Source organism: Tupaia chinensis, unplaced genomic scaffold, assembly GCF_000334495.1.
Source record: "Tupaia chinensis unplaced genomic scaffold, TupChi_1.0 Scaffold000424_1, whole genome shotgun sequence".
Classification (NCBI taxonomy): domain Eukaryota; kingdom Metazoa; phylum Chordata; class Mammalia; order Scandentia; family Tupaiidae; genus Tupaia; species Tupaia belangeri.
Window position 1 is genome coordinate 2492798 of NW_006159929.1, and position 4775 is coordinate 2497572.

At 42.3% G+C, this 4775-nt stretch overlaps 1 pseudogene; it reads right to left on the reverse strand.

The window, feature by feature from the left end:
• Positions 1-1054: 1054 nt before the first annotated feature.
• LOC102474265 (transmembrane protein 126A pseudogene) lies at positions 1055-1647 on the reverse strand (annotated as a pseudogene).
• Between the last annotated feature and the right edge of the window lie 3128 nt (positions 1648-4775).

The following is a 4775-nucleotide window of genomic DNA, read 5'->3' on the forward strand; positions in this document are numbered from 1 at the left end:
CACCCAGAGTGGGCACACCAAATGAATAATTTCCCACTGGAAGGATCTTAGGGAGGCAAACAGGGAAGCTATGACATGAATGAGAGTTTATAGCACAGTGTTAACAAGGAAAGGGACAAAGCAAGCAAAGACTTACACCCCGAGGAGTGTGTTCTCCAGTGTCACAGAAACACTAGGAAGTGGAGAGAAAGACAGCAGTCTCAGTGTGTGCACCTGGAGAGAGAAGCGTGGAGAGAAGAATGACCGAAGTGGAGTCTGGAGCTTGTAGAACCAAGTGGTGGATTCACGATGGGTTGGATTTTTCATCTTTTGGTGGTGGGAAAAGAACATCACTTTCAACAAGCTCCTCTTGCACACTCGTTCTGTGCAAGGTCTCTTGTTGAGGTGCTGAGATGAAGAAAGTGAAACAAGACAGAGGCCCTGCCCTCAGGGACTCTCAGTCTTGGAATGTGAACCTGCGCACTTCACGATGCTAGGTAACACAAGTACTGACCATGCCAAATCCGTCCTACTTTGTAAACACAGTACTGAAATCTTTACCAGACAGATGTTTAGTAGTGTTCAATAACTCAAGTTATGGCATCAGAAACTGGCTTTAAAAAAATGAAACTGGTTTTAAACTCATACACAGAGACAACTTCATCCTGGTTTGCCTGAAACGTTCCCAGTGTTAGCACTGAAAATCCCTGCATTTTGGACAAACCAGGATGTTTGGTCAGCCCACTTACAAGAAGCTGTCCTTGAGCAAGTTACTTGACCTCTTTGCATCTCAATTTCTTCAAATGTACAATGGAATAATGATAGTTCTGACCTTTTATGATTGTTGTGAACATGAACCAGGAATATGTTGATAGTTTCAGCAGAGCGCCTGCTGAATCAGAAACTGAATTGGCCAAAATCTTGATCTTGGCCTTCTGGCCTCCAGAACTGAGAAAATTAATCTGTGTTGTTTAAGTCACCTAATCTGTGGTATTGGAATTGTTATGAACCTAATAAATTCACATACTTTTTTTTTATTTTTACCATTTTTATTTATGTACATATTTGCTTAAAATCAGTGAATTTCTAGGCCAGGTTCAGTGACCGAAGGGCATTTATAAGTAGTTTATATTGTTGAGACCATAATTATGATGCAAATGCAGTCTGGAGCAAAATGGGAAATAACATCTTGCTAAAGATTGGCTTAGACATTCTTAGCTAGTAATTTATGATGTTTCCTTTTTCTGGTAGCAAAGCTGGTTCATATCTTGCTACTAGGCCGCCATTCACAGGCATAGCCAAACAAAACAGGGTAGAGATACCAAAAACAAGACCAACTAATCCATTCCATGTTATGGTACGGGCTTTACAATTCAAATCACCTATATTCAAGGGAAAATTTACAAAACTTCTCTAAGATACATGTGCTGTAAAAAATGGAATCACTGCCCTTAGTAAGCCAGCAGCTGTAGGAGCTTTTGTCACATTCAAGATGTGTCGGAGAAGACTGTTGGCTATTAGGCCACAGAAAGTAGCATTAAGTCCAACATCCATCCATCCATGTCTCAGCAGATTCCTTTCAGTTGCTGAAAGTTGGTATATTTTTCTGGTTATGATATTGAAAATTAAGTTTTCCTTGATAGTTTCATGTGGTTCACGATTTTCCATATTAAGCCTATGCTTTTCTCCCCACAGCCGGAGCCTTGGCCGGGTCTTCCTCAGTCACATTGTGGCTCACTGCAACCTTTGTTCAACTTGCACGTTCATTTGTATTCACATTCTCCAGGATGGAAACTCTATGTAGTACTGGGGTAAGTGAAACTGAATATTTGTGATGGTTTTATAACATACTTCTTATGAATGGCAAAGAGCTACTATTATTGGGAAATTTTCTTTTCAGATTTAATATAGATCTCCAATTTCCCATCTTTCATCTTCTCTGTGCAACTAATCTTCTTTTTTTTCCATTGTCATGGGATCTGAAATGATTATTTCTTGTGAACAACTATGTATAGTAATTGTCTGAAATGTTACAATAAATTTGCTTTTAAAATGCAATTTCAGGTGGGTTACAGGAATAATAGGGGAATTTTTAAAGTTTTTTTAAATTCACTCTTGTAATAAATACTTAACTGTGCTATTATTAGTTGTTAAGCAACATGCCAGGTATTGGGTATACAGGAATGAAAAGCTCTAGTCTCCACCCTTAAGAAACTTGCCTGGAGAGATGTTACAAACAATAGAAATAGAGATGCAGACATTCACCAGACCCTCCATTTACTTAGTAGTCAGTTACAGTTTCCCAAAGAGGTACTGGATGAGTGCCCTCGTGCAGCATAGGTGGATGGAGAGGAGAGTGGATCTAGGTAGAAGGCAGATGGAGGGCAGAGGCACTAAAGTCAAAGGCTACAGAGCCATTGAAGGGACTGTGGGCATCCCGATGACTCAGAGAAGGATGGTGGAGACCTTGCTTGCAAACTTAGCCAATATGTATTTTCTGAGCACCTTTATATAAATGGTACCATTAAATAAACACAACACACACTCTGTCCTTGGAAAGCTTAGGGTTTAGAAGGGGAAATGAGATGTACATGGACACAATCAACATGGCTAGTTGTTATGGAATGAATGTCTGTGTCCCCTCCACCCCAAATTCATATGTTGAGGTCCTAACCATGTGCTATATTTGAAGATGAGCCAATAAGAAAGTAATTAAATATAAGGGTGGGTCATAAGGGTGGGATTCTGCTCCCATAGGATTAGTGTCCTTATAAGAAGAGACACAAGAGAACACTCCTTTACCTCCCACCCCCCACCCCAAGCATGTACCAAGAAAGGCCATGTGAGGACACAGTGAGAAGGTAGTCATCTGTAAGCCCGGAAGGAAGCCCTCCCCAGGAACTGAATTGGCCAAAATCTTGATCTTTCCTTCTCATCTCCAGAACTGAGAAAACGAATCTGTGTTGTTTAAGCCACCTCGTCTATAGTATTTTTGTTTCAGCAGGCTGAGTTGGCTAACACAACACCCACCATGTGTTGTAAAGGGGAAGAACAAAGTAGCATTGAACATAGAGGAAAGGAGCTATCTGGGAGCCAGAACCAACTTGCAGGAGGAAGTGACCCTGACTGAGCCATAAGCACCTGGAAACACTTAGATTTAGGTGAAATTGATTGTGGAAGAACATTCTAGCTAAAGGAAATGTTCTGGGCTAGTCAGCAGTAGGAAAGCACGCAGTTTTCATTTGTGTGGAGTCTGGTCTGCTGATGCAGAAGAGTGTGGGACACACTGAACACACCGGGGTCATGTTGGGGAAGGTTTTGAAAGTCCAGATGAAGACTCTGCACTTCCTTTAAGAGGTATGAGCACCATTGCTGGTTTTTAGATAAGAGGAGTTTCATGTAGGACCAGGTTCTAGACTGTTGCACTACTAATAACAGATGCCTGAAACTGGGTGATTTATAAAAATATAGGCTTATTCAGCTCATGGTCTAGGGATCCGGTATCCATGGGCTGCATCTGATGAGGGTCTTCTCGCTGGTGGGTAACATAGCAACGGGTGTCACATGTTGAGAGGAAAGAACAGAGCAGAGCACACCTGTGTCCGTGTGTCTCTATGTTCTTATAAACTCCAATTGTGGGGGCCCCACTCAGATGTCTAATCACATCCCAGAGACCCCAACCTTCACTACCATAATCAGATTAAGTCTCCACCCTCTTGACACTTACAATAACTCGCCACATTTTAATGAGTGAATTTTGGGGGGATGTATTCAAACCATAGCACACTGTACCCAAAGCACAGAAATCTGGAGGTCTCTGAGAAGTTCAACCCTAGAAGTGATTACAATGCAGATGAGAGTTAATGAGGGGGGCAGCCTAGGGAAACAGAAGTGAGGAGGCAAGAGAGATCCAAGAGGTCAGATTCATCAAATTTGGCAATATGGACTAGAGGAGAGTGGGCAGTAAGTGTTCTTTATAACTGAGAGCTGAAAACAAAGTATGCTCATCAAATCATTCTGCTGACTCGTCAATTTCTTGGTTGCTTACTCCTGAACAGTCCCATCTTGAGGATGAGGAAACATAAGTTAAGTGGTTAACATCAGCACAAAAGGTTTAGGCTCCTTCTGTTACGCCAGGTTGCTGCCCAGTTTTGAGCCCAAGTGATGAGGTCACTAAAAGTGAATGTGCAACGAGAAGTAGAAGGAGCCTAAGGACAGAAGTGAAGCTTTTCTTCCTGATCCTTAGAGCCTGAAGCAGCAGTTGGAGAAGCCCCACTGTCTCTCAGAGATAGACAGAAGCTGAGAGTGGTCTGGGAGGTCTCAGTGCTTAAAGGAATATTCTCAAGGTGGAGACAGCTGAAACCGAGCCCTAGGGTCAGTCTACATTTGGGGGAAGCATAGGAGAAGACTGGAGAATGATTGAGGTGCAAACTAGGATGATGTCTGATTTGGGACCTTCTGGAGGAGAGAATTTCAGGGAAGAATCATGGTCAATTGTTTCATTGACTATAAATTCTAGGAAATGAGGATAGAAAAAGTACGTATTTATTATAAGACTAAGCAGTCCCAGTCCCAGCCCTGGAGAAGGGACTAAATAGCTATCGCTCTTGATGGCTTAACTCTTGCCCTAACTAAGGGAGATGTTTGAACCAGACAAATCCCAGAGCCCTTGGAATGAGGCCGCATTGCTTTGGTCTCTCGTCCTCCTAGTGGACCTTTAGTGGGTTATAGCAAAAGATATGTCCAGGAGGTACAGAGGCCAAATCTGTGCTCAGGGAAGATGCTAGAGGGTGTCA